At 38.4% G+C, this 23,540-nt stretch overlaps 1 protein-coding gene across 2 annotated transcripts in view; it reads left to right on the forward strand.

The window, feature by feature from the left end:
- The window catches only part of PELI1 (pellino E3 ubiquitin protein ligase 1), a 135,922-nt gene that overhangs the window by 49,009 nt on the left and 63,373 nt on the right, over nucleotides 1-23,540 (forward strand). The window contains exon 1 of one of the 2 annotated variants that reach the window (XM_072937646.1): nucleotides 9,824-9,952. The exons of the other annotated variant lie outside the window; for it this stretch is intronic. The gene's annotated coding sequence lies outside the window, so the exon portion shown is untranslated. Of the gene's footprint in view, nucleotides 1-9,823; nucleotides 9,953-23,540 lie in introns of those variants that run through there. 2 annotated transcript variants of the gene reach the window in all.

Here is a 23,540-nt window from a genome sequence, read left to right on the forward strand (position 1 = left end):
TTTCCCCTTATTCCACAGTCAGCACAGTTCTATGACGCCTGCCGGGTGCTGGGCCCTGAGCATGTAGAGGTGAGTGCCACGGACAGAGGTTCCTTCCCTGGTGAGACTTTCCAGCGGCTTATCCTGGGAGATTCTTGGACATCAACTATTTGCTTTCCAAAGATTCAATGGGAATTATTTAAATTTAACAAATACTCATGACAGCCGGTTCGGGGGCAACTTTTCCAAACATGCTGTAACAAAATTGGCAGTTTTAGCTAAATCACACCCTGTTCTTCAGACACTTGACTCAGAGTTTTCTTTTACTACAGTGGATCTCTGTTCAGAACAGGGAGACTTGTAGGGACCAGCCACTCCAGCTCAATCTTAAAGACAAGTTTTTAGGCTGGACTGCGTTTTCTAGAAGAACAAACCCTTTAAATATTTTTATTCAAAGAGGGCAGTGATGACAACCTTTCATAGCCAACCTGAATATTTTAGAGGAAGCCTTTCTAGACTTTTGTATTGGGATAACCAATGGAACTAATAGACTTAGGAAATGCCAGAACTTTTAATAAGGAGAAGGAGAAAAAGAAAATACATTTTCTTAGAGGTTTTCCTCAGACTTAATTAGGCACTGGACACTGCCTCAGATTCTGAGTGGCTTAATATATTGGATGTTTTATGACTTATCCTTCATGTTACCCAACAACTACCTGTTCCATGTTCATTATATATCATGCACTAAGCACTACTTTTTCACTTAAGATCTTCCAAATTTTATAAATTTTATACATTTTTGATGTTACTATTTCTATTGGTGCCTTAGTTGTGCCTTTAGGTATATTTTTCTGCTACATCACTAGAATTAGTGTTACCAAAAAGTCTCTGTGTATTATTATACATCCCTTAAATAAGTATACTAATTTTCCGTTTGGTCACTGTTCTTATACGTGTTTACAATAAAAGTTCATCCTTCCATTGTTAACTCTCCCACTTAAAAAAATTCCCAATTATTGAAAACTACGTATTTCTTAGGTTCTGTTCTGTATGATTACAACAGCAATAAGTGATTGAAAGGAAAGATATTTTCCTTAAAGTTTTAAGAAAGGCCCTTTTCTATGCAAAATTTCAAAGAAACTTTAATGAAAGTCAGGCAACCCAGCAATTACAAAGAATTCCTCTTCAGTGTCAGAGACCCAAGTTGAAATCTCCAAACCCCACCTCCACCTCTTACTAGTTATGTGACCTTGAATAAGTTACTTAGTTTTCTAGAGCCTGGTTTTCTCATCAACAAAACAGTAATGTCTACACTGTTCTCAAAGTTACTGTGAAGATTGATTAAAATAGTACTTGTATCCTGCTTAATCCTGTACCAACATATAGGAAGCTCTTAATAAGCAGTTGCTAATAGTGTTACCAATGTGTAAGACTGCCAACCATATGACAGGCAGTGCTGGGAGATTTCACATATGCTATCTCATTTAATCTTTCACAATCTTGTGAAGCAAGAAAAAACTCCTTTCGCTTTTACAAATTAGGAAGGTGAGAGTTAGAGAGATTAAGTAACTTGCTGTACGCAGGGCTAGGCTTTGCAGCCAAGCCTGCCTGACTCCAAAGTCCATTTTCTTCCCCCGTGGAAGAACATTGTCCTTTCCAAGCTTCTCTTGTTGTTCCAAGCAACATGTGGATAGCCATTTTCAAATTTGTATTTTTTTAATGCATAGCTAAATGAAACCACTGCTTTTCTCTTACATTATCGTAAATAACAAATACATCTTCCCACCATATTTAAGTCCTTTATCATTCAAGATAAATATATTTTCTGTAAAGATTGCTTTGGCCATTTGGGAGAAACTCAAGTTCTCTACTTAAGATTTATAAACAGAAGGAGTAAATCACAGATAAAGAGATGTGTGTTTCTTTGATTCCTGGTGCTGGATGTGTACCTATCTTAATCTGAATTTGGATTTTAGTCATTGTGACACATCTTTGTTCATTTCTTCTTTCATTCAACATGTACTTACTGAACGCTGGATGATTTAGTCCTAAGTCCTGCCTTCAAGGAACTAAAGATTTGGTAGGAAAGATAGGATGTACAAAGACCTATAATTGCAGACAAGAAGTGATTGGTGCTAGAAGAAGGGTAGAAATAAAATGTTAGGGAATCTCAAGGATCATAGTTTCTTCTCAATGGGAAGAGAAGAGTCAAAGTGAAGAGTCAAAGTCAACTTTAGGGGAAACATGACCTCCTCCATCTAAGTGCAAACTATTCATGAATTTGCTTCAAGATAATACAGAAAAGGGTATGTAGGTAGGGGTGCAGATGAAATAAGACTGGACATGAGTTGATCACAGGGAAGTTGAGTGATGGGAGTACATAGAGCTTCATCCCACTAGTGTGCCTTGCTTTCGGATATATTTGAAATTTTACCTTATAAAAAGTTAACCCACAAGATCATTTGCTTATGTAATAAGCTACATACAAAAGGCTACAAAATGTGTAATATAATAGTTTGGGCCTGGATGAGTGACTGGACAGAGAGGGGTTAGTGACTACCAGTGAAATGAACTGAATTCTCCTCCCCAAACTGCTGTTCCTCCTTGCCTCCCCTCCACACACAGAGAATTCTTCCATGTGAAACTATAGATTAGAAAGCCTGAGTGTAGGGTCATAACAACCCAGGGATCTCCGAGTAGCAATGCCTGCCTCTGGGGAGGGAGCATGTATTCTGATGAAAACAACAGTCAGTGTTGGTTTTATAGAAAATTGAACTCAGCACAATCAATTAAATTCAGAGGCTTCAGGGTATCTGAATTGAATTATAGAGCAGTGTCCCATCTGTCTCATCACTCATGGAGATCTTCCTTGTTGGCTCAGGGAAGGATATATGTCAATATTTGTAGATGAGACAAAAGCATTCAACACTGCATTGACTCATGAGTTCCTAGTGGCTCTATCCAACACATACCCCTGAAACGGTCCATAGGTATGTAATGTAGTGATTTCTGTTAACTAAGCAGGGTGTAACAGTGCTATAGGCATGCCTCTAGCCTAATTCAGATGCTCTCAGACATGCCAGGAAAAGGGGGATGGAAAGGGACTAGAGCTCAGCCATCTGGCAGCATTTCCTAAAACCGGACAGATTCATGAAGTACTGCACTGGGGGAGGTGCAAGATACACTTTTCTTACTCTTTTGAGGATGATAGAGTGTACTTCTCCTAGATACTCTGCCTGGATATTTTTACGAAAATCAGAATATTCTGAAGAGGCATTGCCACCCTGACTCCAAACCCCAAATTAAAATTACAGATGGTAAAATTAGAGAGTGTTACATGCTACTTTAATTCTGTGCTGCTGTGCTTTAGGTGGCTTCTCATTTAAGAGTACATAATTATTTTCAAATTATCATATATCATTTCATGGTTAAATTAGATTATCAGCTAGAACTTCCAGGGAGATTGGAATTCTACATGCAAACTAGATTCTGATGACTATTTATGCTCCTTTTGGATAGTTTTGTTTCCTGAACCTTCAGAGCATCTGTTTCACAGGTGACCACCATAGGGCACTGGGAAATATTTAGGTGGAAGAGATCAGTGCTGTTTCATATGGCATGTTTACAAGAGACGTAGTTTGTCCATATCAGAAACTTACCTAGTATTCAGGACGGGTATAGGTTTCTGAGAACATCAAAATATTTCTTTAAGGAAGTGTAATTTACCTAACTTCTTATTTCTTAATTATACCCAGGCACGCGTGCGTGTGTGTATGTGTGTTTCTACACCTTACGTCAACAAAAGAGAAAGAAGCACTTAAAAGAGTCTGTGCCTTTATGTGCCTTTATTCACTGTGAGACAAAATGACTTAGAAACTCCCTGGATATACTGTGATCAACTGCTCTACTTTCAGTTTTGACAGCTTTAATGCTTCTAAGCCACCAGGCTCCTGGTATTCTTCCTCTTCTTTCTAAAGAGAAACAGTGATTTTGTTTACACGTGTAGTCAGTCTGATAATTATCTAAATTTGTTTCAACCAACCCTGCTTGATCTCTGTAGTGTCAAATGATAAAATCTATCCTTTTTCAAAATGCCAAACATCTTTCAGATCCCAGGTCAGAGGTCACTCCCCTGGGGGAAATCAGAAGACTTTAAAGCAGTTGAAAGCCTGGATTTCCTCACAGAAATCAGCCACATAGGATAATCTTACAGCCCTCACATTCTCCTAATTTCCACCAGCTGTGTGATTATTTAATTGGTTTTCATTTATTCCATGAGACAGTATAAGCTCCATGAGGGTAGGGCCCTAGTCACTTTGATCATCATATTCTCAGTGCCTGAAACAAGAAAGGTGCTCAAGAAATATTTGTTGAATTAATGAATGTAAAAATATATAAAACATGTGCATGAATAAATGAGTGAACTAAAGAATTTGCTGAAAAGGCCTTTATCATTAACACTCTGGAACTGTACTGTCCAATAAAATAGCCATTACACATATGTGGCTCGTTAAATTTAGCCTTAAATTAATTAAAATTAATAAAATTTAAAATCCAATTTCTCAATTGCCTTAGCCACGTTTCCAGTACTTAATATTCACACATGGCTATTGGCTACCATATTTGACAGTGCAGATTATAGAGCGTTTCCATCATAGTAGAAAGTTCTATTGGACAGTCCAGCTCAAGTAATTCTAAAATTCTAGCCTAAGGAGAATATTATTTTTCCAGGCTCAATCAGCTCATTATTTCTGCTGCTATTGTTAATATTAGCTATATGATTTAAACCCCTTTCCTATAAAACTATTCTCTACTCAATGTTAAGCATAAGCTGAATATTTCACCTCTTTTTCTTCTAAAACATTGACAAATCATTTGGCTGCTTTGATTAATGAGGATCCAAGGGCTTATAGTTCTGTACTCTTCCCTGAGCACTCAAAAGAATCTTTGAAATTGAGAAAATTCACTGTTCTAAAAGTGCGTTCATTACACAGGCCAGGCCTCTGTGTACTATGCTTAGAATAAAAATGGGAAAGATATAATGTATTTTAGGAGTCATCATTAGTGTGTGAGGAATCTGGGTTTGTATTAATTTACTCAGTTGTGTTAAATGCATGATTGCACACATTCTGAAATTGTAATTATGTGTTAAACTGGTATAGTTTTCCAAATAAATAATATTCTATACATTTACTGAGATCTTTTTATTTCAGCACTTAAGTATTTTAAAGAATCTGAGACTCTAGTTACAACTATCTAATTCTGTACTGTATAAGCAAGTATTTTTCTTTTGAGAGCAGAGATTGGAAAGTTGCCAGGGGTTAGGAGAACAAAACTATAACATTTATACTTATTTAAAAGTAATGATTTGACTCAAATACCCACATAAGCATAAGCATCTGTAGTGATGTAAGTATTAGAGAGGATAAGAGAATGGTAAGGATGATATGGTTCTCAGATTCAGGTACACAAACCAGGAAACCAAGCACGCCAGGAGAAGTTTGCAAATACAAATCCCTAGGAAGCTTTGCTTCTTGTGATAAACGGCAAGGTTCTATGTCTCCTTGTAGCAAGCTAGACTCTAAAAATTCTATTTTTGTCCATATCTTTATATTAAAAGAAAGATTCTCTCCAGTAAATATTATGGTTACCTTAACTGCACCCACATGTTTTAAATTACATACCACAAACTTTTGTCAATCTGTATCATACACTGCCGAAACCAGCTTTTGGACCAAATGCATTTTACAGAACCATCACTTTCATGTCCCAGGTTTCAGTGACCATTAATAAAAGTGATGACTACCAGCGCTGTTTTTGACAGGTAACCACCTCAATGCCAAACATGCTTGTTGACATCACTAAAACATTATCATTTATCATATTCTAGTACCTTCAACTTTTCATACCACAGGTGTTCCAAACCATAGGAAATCAAATATTTCCCAAATAGCATACCTTAAAACGTCAAGCCCTACAAACTGAAAGTACACAATTAACCCTTTTTCAAGTGCATCTGCAGGGATTGCATCTGTTTCTACTTACTAACATTGTTAGGGTTTCTGCTTCACTCTTTCAGTACTTAGTCAGCCCTTATATATCAGGGTTTTTTGTCTAAAAAATGCATGTCACATTTGGCAAAGGGGAAATTTCATGGTTTCCCACTTGGCTTTTGAGCAATTCAGATTTCGCTTCTTAGAAGGTAAACGTAGGGGTTGTCAGAATGTCACACAGCATAAGGAATGGGTGGAGCCATGGGGAACCAAATGAGTAGAAAATAAAACTGGGAAGGTCCACGCCCCACATCTCTGCTGATTTCTGTGTGGAAATCCAAGACCAACCAATCTCTTTGAATTCTGTGCTCCTAGAGACCATTACTTTGCAAGTGTTGGAAGCTCAAATGCATTTTAGGTCAAGACATGTAACGTCAATGAGTGAAGTAAGGCTGACAGAAAATAGAGATGAGTGGAAACTGTAAAACCCATCTGAAAACATGTAAATTTTTGGAAAATGTTCAAAAGACTGAAGAAGCCCATTGAGAGCAATCTGTGGAGTTACAGATTTGAAGTTTCTGCTATAGGGGACAGCTTGAGCTTGGGGCAGGGGGAAGAGGGTTACTGGCTGGAATAAACTGACAAACTTTGCATTCAGTAAAAGTCATGAGTCCATGTGAAGCAAGTTTTTCAAGTTTTAGGTTGTAAAATGAGATCTATTTAATGAATGAACTTTAACCTTTCTTCAACTTTTTTCCATCCCCCTCCCTAAATACCTCACTTTTCTGTTGGCTTGATCAAGGCTGCTTTGCCCAACGTTGCTGAATACTGAGTTCTTTCCGACCACTGACATAGTCCAGACCGTGGAGGGCAGGTTTATAACTCGTCCAAATTTTGTGTGAAACAATAACAGGAGTTCTGAGATCCTTTGTCAGTTTTGAAGGTGCTGTGTTTCGAAGATGACCTTCCTGTGGGTGGTACTCCCACTCTTGATGGAAACAGAGTAACTAAAATGGGCTTACATTATGCCACTCTCAACTAGTACTGTCTAAATCTTGTGCAATTTGGGGCAAATAAATAACCTCTCTAATTTCCTCATCTTTTACTGTGAAGGAAGATGATAGCTAACTTATAGAGTTGTTATTAGCATCACATGTGTTGATGCATACAAGAGGTCATCTAGTAAGTACTCAATAAATAATATCTGTTTTGTTACTATACTTCCCACATCATTTACTAATTATCCTGAATATTGATGATACAATGGCAGTGACATTGAGAAATTTGGTCAGAGTGCTTAGCTAGAAGCATGCAACTTAAAAGGAAGTGGATTACAAAGAGGGGGAAATGACAATGAACATTTAGTGGATGTTTGCAGTGTGTCAGATAAGTGCTGTGGTAAGTGCTCTCTTTACATGTGTTGTCTCTTACTTTTCACATCTCCATGAGTTATGAGCTCTTAATAACTGCACTTTGGAAATGACTAACATGATGGTTTGCATTATACAAACCTGGGTAAACTAGACCTAAGTTCCCCAGAATCCTCTTCCCTGTATGTTTCTGAGTTTGATTTGGCCAAAAGTGGAATTTGCATGAGATTTGGAAGGCAGAAAAAAGCAACAGCCATTACTCTCCGAAGGTCCTCATGGGTAGATGCAGCAATGGGCAGACATGGCGGTGCCAGTAGGTTCCAGCAGTTTGCTCTCCTCTAGTCCACATCCTACTCTTTGTGAGGACCTCTGGCCCTCCCAATCAGACTCAACATCACCAGATGCTTGGATGCCAGCCTTTCGAGGCAACAGCTCCCCACAGAGTTCTCCACCAGCTTGTCTACTCACAGGCATGTTCAGGCAGTCGGACATGTCTGCCTTCTCACATGGACTGACGGGTGACCCCTCTGATCTTGCAACTCCCCCTTCAGACCTTTACTTCCCCAGTGCCTCCCACACTAGGAGTTCTGCTTCCCTAATTGAACCTTGACTGATACAAAGTAGTGGCGACAAGGTGAGATGAAGTAGCTTACCCAGGGTCACTCAGTGCACAGTGTAGCTGGAATGGGAAGCCTTGATCTGCTTCCAGAGCCCGTGTTCTTCATAACCACAGTGCAGCATTGCCTTGAAGAGGGGGACAAGGAAGAAGGAGGTAGTGAAGTAAGCCAAGAGGCGAGGCTTGAGGGTTATATCTAAGGAGGGAGGGAATGTTGAGAACCAGGTGGGGAGAAGAGAAAAGTGAGGAGGAATCAAAGATAAAGGGGGATGGGATAGCAGCATACCCAGCTCTACTTGCTCTGCCAGTACTTCCTTTTTAGCACAAAGGGGGAATTTTAAGCACAGCTAATACATGCCAGAGGACTGCTGAGCTCAATTGTTTTTTAAATTTAATTATTTTTTAATTTGTATGTGTGTTTTATTGAAGTATATAGTCAGTTTACAATGTTGTGTCAATTTTTGGTGCACAACATAATGCTTCAGTCATACATGAATATACATGTATTCATTTTCATATTCTTTTTCACCATAAGTTACTGCAAGATATTGAATATAGTTCCCTGTGCTGTACAGTATGAATTTGTTGTGTATCTAGTGCTCAATTGTTGAGGAAGCAAATGCCCTTTCAGTTTTACCCTTCTGTTAGAAATTGAATCCAAAGTTTTAGAAAAGGGTTTTTTGGTTTTTTTTTTGGTTTGGTTTTTTTTTAACAGAGGACCTGATAATTTCTTAAATACTTTACTCTTTTTTTTTTTTGTAGCCTTTGTTAATCAATTTTTACAACCTTTCTTAAGTCACTGGTAAATATCGACTTCTAAGCCAACAGCCGTTATTACAGACTTTGTCCATGAGTTGAGACATCAGATATTTTTATGCAACAGAACAATGACTAATAATTTAATTTGGGAGCATCATGTTCAGCTAGGGTAATTATCAATTTAACTATGTGATACTCAGCATGAGGGATGCAGCAAACTTTGCACATAATTCCAAAATAGAGGTGTGAAATACCATTTTCCCATGTGACTACTTGGTTTCCCCTAGATATTTACTATGTATAATATTATAGCTGCCAAGGAGGCATAGAAATTAGTTAAAAATTTTACTGGGTTTTCTTTTCCACTTTGAGGCAGCTAAGACTCTAAGGCACAGAAAGCCCTCTTCAAATGTCCTGATGTGCAAACAGGTGAGAGGACATTGTGCTTGACTATAAGGACAAATCGTGTCATCCCTGCCATCATCCCACGTGACTGCCCATGCACTGCTCCTGACTTGCATTTTAAGCATTGGTCAGTATGCCTGTGGCAAGACTATGCCAGGAGAACAGGTTTTACGATAGTCTTGCTCCACACTGTTCTTTCTCTTCTTTCACCTTGTCCTTCCTCCAAGCTCCATGATGCCGCAGTCAAGGGCCAGGCTGCAAATGGATGAGGGGACACCTCACTTGCTATAACAACCGATTGCTCTCTTCCTATCCCCAGATGAGGCTGAGAGAGGCAGGAGCAACTCAATGTATTGTTTAAAATGTGATTGTTTTACTTTTCTTATGAGTCCTATAAATCTATTGTAATCTAGCTATAGTAGGAGAATGCTAATATCTCACTTTGTTGTAAATTCAAATCTATTTCAGACATCTAATAAAAATTACCATAAAATGTGGAAAAAAATACAGTTGTTTTAAAAGACTACCTTGCTTCTGGATTCATCTCACTAGATTTTGATGAGTTCTGCCTCTTAAGAGGTTATCTCAGAAAGGTATCAGAAGGCAAATTTTTGATTTATTATTATTTATGTGTATATTTATAATGATAATCAATATGGTTATGAATTATCTTATAATTATATATCATTGTATCATAACAGATAATTGCTCATAATTTACTATCACTGTGAAAAGAAGGGGAAATGTTAGTCCCTTGGAGTTTCTGGGACGGGGCCTGGAAAACCGCCTTCAGCCCCTCAAGCCCCACCCCTCAGCAGCCGTCACCACAGGTAACTGGGCAGCGGAGCCCTAACCTTCAGCCTTTGTTCTGTACCTCTTTGTATATCCCAGCTTGCACTTCTTTTCCCTGCCAGTTCTCAGCCCTCCCACATTCTGGCCTCCTGGGGTTTTTTTCCTGTCTGTAGTCTCAGGCATGACTGCTTACTACCTCCCTGGTGCTGACCTCTGCCTCTCCCTTGTTCACAATCTGGATACCTGGTGAAGCCATGGGCTCCCACTCCTCAGCACAGACCCTCCCAAGCTGCCACTTCCTAGTTTACCCAGCACCAAAGAGGAACTGAACACAAAGGCAGAAAGCTGAGAGAGGTGGTGTTCCCTAAGTAAGCCTCAATTCCGGGGACAGTTATTAACAACTTATTCTCCAGTCCCTGCTTTGTGACTCTGGGTGACAGTGTGGCCATTGTGGTATCAATGTTATGCTTGCACTAAGAGTTCCTCCATGTGGCTGTGGGCTCTTTACCTGAACTCTGAAATGCATGGCAGGGCAGCTGGAGAGTGTGCACAGGAAACATGAAAGGGGATGCAAAACAGAGAAGCGAACATTCAAAGATCAAGTATTTGCCTTGCCTGGATTTATAAGCAGGTAAGGTGCTCCTGTACCTTGGAGGCAGCACCCAATAAAGACCCAGCGTACTACCTCGTTAATGGGGCCTTTTTTGCTCGATTCAGCTTGTACTCTGCTTCCATACTTGGTCTTGATCAACTGAAATTCTGAGTTTCGACTCATCTCCTCAATAGTTTGAGTTGTACCCTTTGGGTTAGGGTTAAATATTAATCTTCTCTTACAGGCTTTGATTTGCCTTCTCGGGAACACTTCAAACATGCTCTGTGGGACATATGTGCTACTTAGACCAGCCCCAGCCACAATCCCTACCGCCACTCCTATGTGGGACTCCAGCCCCCAGCACAGCCCAGTTTGTTCCAATCCCTAAGAAAGGGATTTGAACAATTGTAGAGTAAGTATAGTGAGGAAGAGAGGAAAGGGTTACTAACATTTTTGAGTACTTTTTATAAGCTTAGTGTTCTTCTGGACATTTTGTTCATAGTATCACCTTTAATTTTTAGGATTCATTAGAATGTAAATTCCTGAAGTCAGAGATTTTTGCTGTTGTTATCTCCAGTGCCCAGAACAGTGCCAGACATACAGAAAATGCTCAGAAAATATTGGTTGAGCACCTCTATCACCGAGATCTTGGTTTCTAAATGCCATTCCCCAATGAAAGGAACCAGGGCTCTTTGGAGAGATGGCTGATTCTAGGATGGGGCAGAGAAAATTTAAGATGAGCCCAAAGCATGTTATAGTCCTAGAAAGGCATGCTCCAAAAAACAAAGGATATGGACATATCAAAGGGACACAGGAACCATTATGAAAGGGCTCCCCATAGCCAAAGCTAGAACAATTTGAATAGCAAAATAAATAACATAGCATTAGATTATTACCTAAAATATAAAATATACATAAGACCATATGAATGAATGAAGCTTTCTCCAATAACTGTAAGATTGTTTACTATGTCTGCAAGTCTTTCTGCTTAGTAGATGAGTTCATAGTGTCTTTTTTTTTTTTAAAGATTCCACATATGAGTGATATCGCATGGTATTTTTCTTTCTCTTTCTGGCTTACTTCATTTAGAATGACGATCTCTAGGTCCATCCATGTTGATGCAAATGGCATTATTTTATTCTTTTTATGGCTGAGTAGTATTCCATTGTATAAATATACCACAACTTCTTTATCCAGTTATCTGTTGATGGTGTCCTAAGGTTTCAATTGTAACTTACATTAAGGGACTACTGTGTGTAGGCATATATGTTCATTACTATAGTCCCATAAGTATTATTATCATTCATTTTTACAAATGAGGAGACTGAGAGTCAGTGAAGTTAAATGACTTGACCATGTAACTAGTAAGCAGAAAAGCCAAAATTTAAACTTATTCTGATTCTTATGCCTTTATTTTCCCCACTGGGCCATGCTACCTCACAGAAAAAACTGAAAGTTATGTGGATGGATACAGTTTTCCATGTGCAAAGCACTCTGAAAACAGGTAAAGCTAAAATTATGCCACCAATTTTGTTTCAGATTCTAGATGTGTGCTGTGCTCTGTCTCTTGCCTGATTTACTTTCTGTACTTGCCTGACAGAGAAGGTAACAGATGCAGAGTGTGAGAGCAGAAGGAAAACAAAATGTGTCCTGATGCTAAAGTCAAAATTAACTCTACCAAGAGAGAAAAGTTGAAAAAGGCAATTTTCTTTGTGATAGAGCTCAGTTTAGATCCCCCATGCTTCTATGACATTTTACAAATCATAGAAGATACTAGGACTCTACCTTAGGTTTGTGTTTTTTTTTTTCAATTGTTTCTTTAATGGAAAGGGTTGCAAAATTTTAATGAATAGATTGTCTAATGTTTCTCACTTACTTGCTTACATGCCTTTCTTTCACTACTACGTTCTATGATCCATGGAGACCTCTATGTCTTATTCATCTGTTTATCCCCAGTACCTGACAAAAGTAGGGACCCTAAAAATAATGATTGGGTGAAGGAACAAATGAAGGAAGGAACAACAGGGAAACTGGTATCTAATGAACAGTGATACAAAGGTGATTGGGTCTCCAAGGATGAGGCCTTTTCTCTCCCAACTAGAGAATTCTTTCCAGTCATCTCTCAGTTCTCTTGATAGGGCAGGGACCTCTTTCCTCAAGTCTACAGGGTGCTTAAAAGGCTGATTCAAATTCAGCTAACACCCACTGAGAACCTGCTATGTGTCAGTACAGTGTCTTACGTAAAACATCTAAAAACCCTGTAGCTATTTTTATCCCCATTTTTCAGATGAGAATGCTTAGGCTCAAAGAAGTTAAAGGTTTTGCCCGGGGTCACACAGCTAATAAGGGGGAGGGTTTGAAACGGAACCTGGTGTCAGTGAAAGATCAATACACTTGCCACTCCCTCACTGCAGCTTCCCCCAGTGCACCAAACCGATGTCCACCCTCTACCATATTCTGGTAGAATTTATGGCACACTTCTTGCACAGCTTAACATTCCTGAAATGGGGATGCATTTTGTAAACGATAGTCTCTTAAATTACTTGAGATGTGGTGATAGTTTCTTAAAAAATATTTAATTCACCATCCCGATCCTGTGTCATGACCTCTGACCCAGAGCTAGAGTTGGGGATCTCTCTTCTATTTGTAGTGTCAAAAAGAAACTGAAAGAACCTAACTGCAATAATTTAAAGAACAGGTGGAAGGCATCCCTGACCAACAATGTTTTCTGCATTGTTTTTATTTCCTCACTTAACTATCAGCAATTCTTAGCTTAATTTATAGCAGTTTAATTGGCATATTTCCTTTTAGTCCCAACTGAGATCATCTCAGAGGCAATGAGGATTTTGACCGGGCATGAACTGGAGGGCAGTTAGGGAGTGGAAGCTCTTTGAAGGGGCAGTGGAGTATTTGGGGAAAGATAAGAAAGTGTCTCAGGGGAAAGTTAAACAGTAGGGGCTGGGTTAAGGAGTGGAGTTTAAAATAGAATAAACATTTTAAGATGGTAAATAAATACAGTCTGAACAAAGACTATCATACATTAAAAAGAATATTTGTAAGAGGCTATGGCAGGATGATGAGCAGAGGGAAGCTCTTATTTCACACTTATGAGTAAGTTAACCCAATGCTCAGGGTGAAGTGAAATAGTCCTTCATTTATATTTTGATGCCAAAACCATTTTAAAATCACTAATTACTGCACTACTCTAAAATAACGATCACCTTTTGTGTCTATTATCAACCAAAAAATTTCTCAAAATTAAATATCTCATTCTTGATCAACGAGCAACTAGGAGGCCGGGAATCTCCTGCATTTGACCCAGGGTCATTGGATCCACTTTTCCTGTCTCATCTAGGAAGACTAATCAGCTCAACAAAAATTTTGTCCTAACCCAGAAGTCACAGGTCAGTTTCTACATCAAGACCAGTGCATCCAGTTCTGTGCCCAGTGGGCACAGCAGTGAAATCTTAGTCTCTGTCTCACTGACCTGAAGGGTCTGTATCCCAGTTTACTGTGCAAACCAACACGGTGCCTACCATATCTACAGCACCATCTAACAGCACTTCAACCTACAGTTCCTGACAAGGGGATGGCAGGGGATGTGGAGGTCAAGGGAGACCCCAACCTTTTCCTTAAGCATAGGTGGTCATGTTTTGTATCTCATGACATAATCTCATGGTGCTTGCTAATTGGACCAGAGGAAGGCATCTGACTCAAGGAAAGCCGATCTGTAGACTACTTAGCAGCCTATGAAGTCATCTGGTTCAAGACCACTTTCTGATGGTGTCGAAATGAGTCCTAGCTCTTTGAAAGACGAATAGAACAGGGATACAATAATGCAGAAAAAGACAACTGGCAATCATAAGTAGGAGGAGACCAACACAGAAAGAGCAGATTCAAAGGGAGAATCTAAGTTACTGTAGTAGTGGAACAGGAGTGATTGACAGCAAGGATCCTGAACACCCCTCCAGTTCTATTTTCTGAGACCACTGGCCATGAATACTGTTTTTCCTGAGATGTCTTATTTATTCAGATTCATCCTGAGTTTTCCTGAGCTCCAGTGCATTGGTCAAAACTGGCTAAGTTTTGTAACAAGGATGAACATCTCTGTAGTTTAACACAACAGAAGATTATCTCACATTTTGCAGGATCTGCTCCAGGTCGAGGAGACTGTCTAGGGCATATGTCCTTCAGCATTCCAGACTTCTAGCTGAAAACTGATCATTGGCTTTTAAATACTTCTCCCTATGTGTGATCTATTACTGCTACTTGCAGCCATTGGTCAGAGCTTATTACAGGGTCTACTCAAGGAAGATGTGAAATGGGATTTTTCCAAGGACTGAGAAGAAAACTGGAAATATGGGTGAATCAGGTTCTTAAATATGGGATACTTGCTACCATACCTTTAACCTTTCCTTGGTGCCTTATGTTAATCATTTTAGCTCCTCCTGTGCTTCACTGAAACCCATCAGGTAGTGTTACATTCATGTCATTTACTCACCTTTGATTCACTATTAAACACACCTTAGCCACACCTCTTGCCACTAGCAAATTTGATGCTTCATGAGAAATAGCAAATCTTATAGCAAGCAGGGACTTGCACTGTTGAGTAGATGCTTTCAGTAACCCTTTTATCCCTTCTAAAATAAGAACAGTAGCAGAGAATGATGGATTTTTGCCATGTGGTAAGGAGGAGGGAGAAGATAATAAGAGCTAATGAGATCATCTCAGTAGAACCAAACTACTGTAATTTATTTCTCTGCAAATTACTATAAAAAGAGTAAGTTCAATCTGAAAAGGAAAAAAAAGAGCTAAAATTTACTGAGTCTCCACTATGCACCATACTTCACACAGACATTATCTCATTTATTTACCACCAAACAATATCGATGGGCTAGATGTTACTATTTCTAAGCTGATCAAACCGAGACATGAAGAGGTTGTATGATTTTCCCAAAGTCACACAGCTATGATGACTGAGAATTCAATCCAGTCTTCTAAATCCAGATCTCCAAATCCATGCTTTCACAATTTCATGAAGCAGAAGCAGCCGCAAACCTAAAATACATTCTGGGAGAGACATTCCAGATTTTCTGGGGCTCTTCCTAGAAGAAATAAGATTCAGGAAGGATTGAATTGATTTTGGGAAAGCCCCCAAGGCTTTTGAAGATGGTGGTCTCATGCATTTACTTATTCAGAAAGATTTAATGAGTGAGGATGCAAAGGAAGTGAAGGTGAAAAGGTTGAAAAATCCCTGTTCTCAAGCTGTTCACTAAATTTAAGCAGAGCCCCACGAGGAAACAGACAATTATGATATAGTAGGATAAGAGTTATGATAGGATTAAGCAAGTGGTGTTGAGGGTCCTAACCCAATGTTACCATTCAGTTCCCTGTGAAACAGACTCTGAGATGGAGATTTATGTGCGGAAGGCTTGCTTTCATGATCAACACCTGTAGAAAGGAGTGAAAACTGGACAGAAGAATAAGCTCGGCTGTGATGCAGTTGCAGCAAAGTCCCCAGCCTTTCCACAAGAGAAATATGGGGCTAGGTTGGCCTGCAGAGTTATCCCAATTGGGGCAGTGGGACCAGGCACTTATACCTCTGTATGCTTCTGTGATTAGTCATTGTATATGAGCTGCCCCTAGGAAGGAAGGCATGACCTTAAGTAAGTGGCTCTCTTCAACCAAAGGTAATCTTCAAAATGAAATCTGGCAGAGATGTAAAGTGCTACCAGCACTCTCAGGAGTTAGGAGAGTGAGTGTTTTCGTCCTGAGGAGGGTAGGGGAATCCAAGCAGCTCACCATCACATCCATCACACCCACCTCCAGGGAAGGTTTCCTGGAGAAGGTGACCCTGGAGCTGAGTCCTAAGGACAAGCAGGAGTTACCCAGGAGAAGGGCATGTACACAGACGTGGCAGCCTGGGGAGAGTGCATTCACGGCGGTTTATCAGGCCTGTGGGAATGAATAACACACTAGGGAAAGAAGTAAGGGCTGAGGTATAGCTGCAGATGCCAGACCCTGCAGAACATGACCTGCCGTGCTATGGAGTTTGGACTTCTTCCTGAAGGCAATGAGAAGGCATTCAGAATTTTTATTCAGAGAGTGATATAATCAGATTTGCTTTGTAGAAAGATCATTCTGGCAACAGGTAGAGAATATATTAGATGAGGATGAAACTGTAGGAGGGAAGCAGGCTGATTAGGACGCTGTGACAATGATCCCAGAGAGAAGAGTAATACTTGAACTGCCAAGCAGCGGTAGCAGGGAGAATGGCTAGAAGAGGACAGACTGTTCCCAGGGATATTCAGTGGGCAAAACTGAGAAAACTTTAAGACATCAATTAAATGTTATGGGTAGGGAAAATTAAAAAGTCAAGAATGACTCAGAGGTTGGTTCCATCCATTTGCTGATATAAATCTGGAGGGAAATATGCTCAGTTCAGTTCTGAATATATTGTCCATGGTGCATTTATGTGGAGATCTCCAGCTACAGATATGTGCCCTCCTCTGGAGCTCAGGAGGGAGATTTAGGTTGGAGATAGAGTCGGAATCCACATGTGGATGGTAGTAGAAGCCATGGAAATAGGCAAGATCACCCAAGGAGAATATTCTAAAATGTACACCAATACAAAAGAAAAACAGTATTTAAGATGGAGGGGAGTCCACAAAGAAGTGCTAGAAACTGTAGGAGGAAAATCGGGAGACAGGGATGTCTTGCAAGAGAAAAGAGAGGAGAGTATTAAGAAGTTCCAAGAGCGGTGAATGCTGCTAAAAAATCAAGCCAGACAATTTTCCAGAGGAGTGGGTAAGTAGGGGTTCACTGGTGACCTTGGCAAGGCACATTTCAATGACATGGAGACATGGAGGGTCAGAACAAAGAGAATAAAGGGAACAAGGCTGAACCTTGAAGATATTATGCTAAGTGAAATGTCAGTCACCAAAGGACACATACTGTATGATTGCCCTTTAATGAGATACACAGAGCTGTCAAAGCCAGAGACAGAAAGTAGAATGGTGGCTGCCAGGGGCTCATGGAGGGGTGGGAGGCAGGAGGAATAGAGTTATTGTTGAATGAATGTAGAGTTTTAGTTTGGGAAGATGAAAAAGTTCTGGAGACAGATAGTGGTGATGGCTGCATGATAATGTGAATGTACATAATGCCACAGAGCTGTACACTTGAAAAATGTTAAAATGGCTAGTTTTATGTTATACGTATTTTACTAAAAAAAAAAAGAAAAGGATAAAGAAAGAATAAAGGAATGAATGAAGGATAAGAAAATGGAGGGACTGAATGTAGCCCTCTCTCAGGAAACTTGACTGGGAAAAGAAGGAGAGGGGTAGGGTAAGAGCTGAAGGAAATTGTAGGTCCCGGAGGGCATGTTTAGGAGAGAGCTAGTAAAAAGGCTTTTTGGAGATATCAAAGGTATAGCAAGAAGAAGCAGTACTGTGAGCTGTGCGAGACAGAATGATGGTAAATAGGGACCTTGCAACCTGCTGCTGAATCTCATGCTGGTGAACACAAGGGAAGTAGAATGACATAACCGGAGAATGAATTTTGACCCTAAAGGATGGCAAAAGGTCTTGCTCACCCCAAATGATGAACTTACATTGAGAAAATTTAGTAAATCACTAATGCTCTCTTTAAGTTTAAAAATCAACATCTAGTTCATTGTGACTGTTTTAAGCAGCAAATAGTGGTCACACAAGTCCCTGCCAGATAAATTGGTCAATCACATGAAGTAGTGTGTCATATATGATGAATAGACACAATGATAATACCGTGATATGTAAGGTTTTATTTGTCAATTACATGTGGAATGATGTTTTATTTAAGAAAGGGCAAAAACATTTATGAATTTTGAGGCTCACCAAAATTTCAAGGATGAGTAGTGTCTAAATTTCAAGAAAGAGTATAGTCTAAAAATTGCATTCTTAAATATTTCCCTATTTAATTAAATTTGAATTCACTATATGTTATTTTTATAGTATGTTATTTAAAATACCTACGAGAAAAATATATTCAAGTCATGGGTTCCCTTGAGTCATAGGGGAAAAAATAGTTAAGTAAAAGAGCAAATTATTTTCTCCAGAGTGAAAAAAAGAGGGGCTCTGTTTAGAAGCACCACATTTAATTCACATATTTTTAGTCTGGCTAAATGGCCTCTACAAATTATTATCACACACAGAGATAAAGCTCAAACATTGCATTGTATTTGTTTCTGTCTAGACATAAAAGTTTATGAATTACAAAGACAGGAATCTTTGCTATATCTATTGATGAACTTACACATATACTCACAAGTGCTTGTGGGAGATTTGGCTGTTGGCCATGATTATGTGAATTCGTATCATTTCTTAGGTATATAAAGACACAGCACCAGGAAATCAAGTACAAAATGAAGTGTTCTTTCTGTTCTAGTCTCCTGACTTGAATTGAGTCTTGGGCTTTCTGTGGTAGCTTTTAGATCCAATCTATATGAATATGTAGACGGTTTAAGAGCCTCCCTGTTTGGTACATGTGTATGATCTTGTCACTAAAAAATACCTTCAGGGTCATACTATGAGTCAGTAATAAAGACACTGATTTATAACTTTCTATCTCTATGTATAATTATATATAATATATAAAAATATAATTTTTAGGGGACATCTGTATGCATTATCTCAAAAAAGAAGTAAATTTAAAATCTTTATTGGAGATGTAAGAAGTACCTCATAACTGTCACAAAAGATATATAATACAAGTATGACACAAAGATAAGTATGTCTTAAGAGCCACCAATATCACATCTATTGTGTATGCATGGACATTAGGAAGTTGAGGATATGCTACATTAAAAATGAAAGAAGACATTGTCCTCTGAGGTCTGGAACATGTGAACCAATAAAAAATTGTAAGGAGAAAAAGGAAAGGAAATTAAAAGATTAGTCTTTTCTGAGAAGATGTCAAGCAGGTGGAGATAAGTTTCCCTTTCAACATTTTCTTTAATAAGCAAGAAATAGGTATGTCCTGTCTTTCTACTTCTGCTAAAATGCTTCCTTTAAAAGGGAAGGATACAGGACATTATGTTCTTTTAATGAGCCTACCATCTGAGCCTCATCGAAGTGTGCAAAGTACCATTCTAGGCCAGTTACTCCGTTGTTGCTTTGACAAGGCCTGCCATTCTGATTCAATATTTAAATGATTCCTTAGAAAATGTAATTATATTAAATGTTTTTAAAAGAAGTATATTCTCATACATGGTTGAAATAATAGATGATAGACTCTTTCTAACGTACAGATTAATCAGTATACATGCACCGTATGAAGATCTAAGCTGGAAGAAAGAAATTTCAGAGTATCTCTAGCATAAGAAAGCTTCGTAAATAGATTTCTCTCTATTGTTATAAACTCAGATCCTGTTTCATAAAATGTATGAATTCTATCGGAAGACCTATTCAAAATCAGTTACTTTCAATTAATTATTTATTCTAAGTTTCTAATGAGTGTGGAACCTAACTTTAGAAACCCTGATGTTCCTAAATATCATTAGAAATCATAGTAAAAGTAAGATTTTTCTAAAAAATATTTAGACCATTACCCTCTATGGTATCCAAACATTTTGAGACAAAAATCAAAGTGAATGGTGTAACATGATTTCTAAGCAGAATATGAACATTGGAACTCTTTTGGAAAATTTAGAAGAAGTGAAGGCTCAGGAAGAAAATGTTTTCCTTTCTCTTGTACTTTAAACTACATCCATTTCTTTGATTAAAAAAAACCCCACAATTAACAAGAGGGCTGGAACAAAACTTAACCTTTATTTGTAATTATGTTTTTGTCATTGACATAAAGCACCACCTTTGAGTTCACAAATTTATGGGTCTAAATTAAGTAATTATCTCCCACACATAGTTTTCTTGCATCGCAGTAAAATGTTAAAGCTATTCAGTAACGAATAGTGTTTTTGTTTGTTTGAATGTTGTCTGTGATCATTGACCAATTGAAACAATTTTAGTAGCTATTTTTAAATTATTACAAATTTTTATTAAAAATACGTCCAACACCTAAGCAGGACATGGGACTTCAAAGGAGCATTCAAGTCAATAAAACTAATGTGCAACAGATGAAAACATGGTTTTCTTATATTTCTAGGAATACTTTCCATCAATTCTTTTTTCAAATGCTCCCTTGACATTACTGGAATGTAATGTTTTCTAACAAATATTTGAGTTAACTGAAAGCTACTTGATAAGCAATAGTTGGCTAATTTTTTTAAAAGATTGAAATAAATCCATTACACCCAAATTCTGTTGATTGTAGTTTTTAGCTTCTTTGCCTTTTTAGAGCTCAGAAGGCACATTATGGATCATAATTACCATGATGAGACCAACTGAATACAGCCCTGTACATGGGAAAGTGTAGGAGACACAGTTAAGCATTGCATTTAACACATGCTGTAAACAAAGTAAACCCTTTGTTTACTTGGCATTGATTACCTGAATTTTAAGTTCAGAAGCCTTTGAAGAACATCTGGTGTCCTTTTTCTCCCCTCCCAGAAATATGGCATGGGGGGGAATCCCCATTATTTTACCTTTCTAATAGCTTGAATTCCTGATAAATTATAATTTCTCATAACTTGTAGAAACACTTTTTAGATGCTGTGTGATTCATTATTAACACAGAATCCAACTTGGTGTTAAAGTGTTGGGACTATTTTTCTTGAGCCCTGTGACACAAAAGAGTATTAACCTTTATTTGTCTATTTGTACTACTTCCAAACATAGAAAACTTTATTTATCTGGTCTCATTAGAAAAGAGATATTCCAAAAAATTTTCCAGACACTTGAAACTCATCTCTTTAAACCCACAAATTAGTTTTACTTTCACCATGTCTATTTTTAGACTTTGAAAAATATGCTGTACATTTTCTTAAACAGAGAGTAATCAACATAATGTAACTGGTTCTTGATTATTCAGGTCTCAATTCTACACATTCTTTATTGTACCATTTTACATGTAACCGTTTTATGCATTACACAAGACCCTCCTCGCAGGCTGGTGTAGTGTGTTCAGGGCCGTGTCCTTTCATACAGAGTGGTCTAGACTGAAATGTTAAGTTCCTCTGTTTGGAGGGTTTTGTTAGAGTCATGAGGTGGAGGAGAAAGAAATTAAACTTTTAAGTCATGCAGACCAGGATTCCAATCGTAGGTCCACTACTGACTAATTATGCAATTGGGGGAAATTTGTTTAACTCTTCACAGCTTCTGTTTCTTTGTCTGAACAGTGCTTATGCTAGCTTGCAGAATGGCTGCAAAGAGGGAGTTACATAATAACTGTAAAGGGACTTGTGCTCCCCGGCCCTCAGCCTCCTTCCTTGTTCTGCTGTCAGTGTCAGTTCTGGCTCCTGCCAACTCTCTTCTCTTGCATTTCCTCACCTCTTGTAGACTGTGACAGCGGGAACCCCCCTGACCCGTTCATCACCTGATGTCTTCCATGAATACCTGACAGTGTGGTCTCTGGGAAAACACTTGTATTTGAATCCTGACCCTATCAGTTTCTACTGTGTGATCTTGGGCAAATTTATCAACCTCTCTCCACCTCAGTTTCCTTGTCTGTGAAATGAGGCGACTCATAACACATACTTCATAGGATTGAATTAGCTATATATGTAACTGTCCCTCAGACATAGCTAACACACAGTAAATGTTATGTATAATGACTGTAGTGACTAGAGAACAAAAAACGATTTACTGCTTCTAATCTTCTGTGCCCCCTGAAATGAAATAATCAAGTTTATTTAAATAAGCTCAAATATTAGAAAAATTACTACTAATAAAGTGTGTGCTTTAGTATTTGCCTTTTTAAACCTTTCTTTCTTTCTTCCTTCCTTTCTTTCCTTTCTATCTTGCTTCTTTCTTTCTTTCCTAATTTTTTTCTTTAGCAGCTCAGAAGTTCTACTCTTACCTTTGGGTTAGGGGGTCCTATTTTGATTGCTAGATAAATGATCTCAAGATAATTGGAATTTTTACCATATAAAATGTGAGATAACCTATGTTTTTCTTTTTTTCTTACTATGTTATTTGATTCCATTTTGTCTGTTACATTTATAGAGATAGATATGAAGTTTCTCCTAAGCTAATCAATTTGCCTGTGTTCTCACGTACTAACGTTTGCCTTTTATTTACATGGTGTGGCCAACCGTGTCAATAGCCAAGGCACAATTCAGCATGTCATCAGTAAAAATTCACAGTAGTTCTATTTCTAAATCTCAACACCTAACTCGTTTCATAATCGTATAGAACTGTCAGATATTTACATTATGCATCCCATTTCTTTGTGTTTAAGTGTCACCTGTCTTCAACTCTTAGCTCCTTCTAGTCCTCCAGGTGAATAATCTGTTGGAATTTAGAAACAGAGAGTAAAAAATGAGAGCCGATAGCTATTGCTGAAGAGTGAATAGTAACAAGTTGTTGAGGATAGCAAAATAATCTTTTAAGTGGTACACATTCATGGTTCAATTAAATCTAGAAATTGAATAAACAAAAGTGCTAACTGAACCTCAAGTTATGAAAGGGATTATTTTCTTATTTTGTATCCATCTCACTACTCTATACCTATAAAGCAAGGTATTTATTGTGTTCCTTCTTATGCTTATCAATCAAAACATAACTTGACTGTTGATCCTAACTCAGTACTCTAATGGCAATTTCTTCCCTCTACCTTAAGAGTTACACATTAGCTCTAAACAGGCAGATGTTATCACCAATGTGCTAATTCTCTTCTGTTCCCTGGACATGTTTGGTTACCCATGCGATCTAAGGGACCTTTTGAACCACACACTTCTGAGGTTTGGTTGGCCAGGATCTAGGTGTGGCAAGCTAGAGACTGGAAATTCAAAAACTTTCCCATGGAGCAGATGAGAGCTTGAAAGAGGGAGGTATTCCTGACAAGATCAGAACATCCCAGAAGGCATTTGGTATTTGCTCAGTGATTACAACACACATAGCGACATTTTTTCAAGGGGGAAGGTGAGAGGCAACAATGACTGC

This window comes from Vicugna pacos, chromosome 15 (assembly GCF_048564905.1).
Source record: "Vicugna pacos chromosome 15, VicPac4, whole genome shotgun sequence".
Taxonomy (NCBI): domain Eukaryota; kingdom Metazoa; phylum Chordata; class Mammalia; order Artiodactyla; family Camelidae; genus Vicugna; species Vicugna pacos.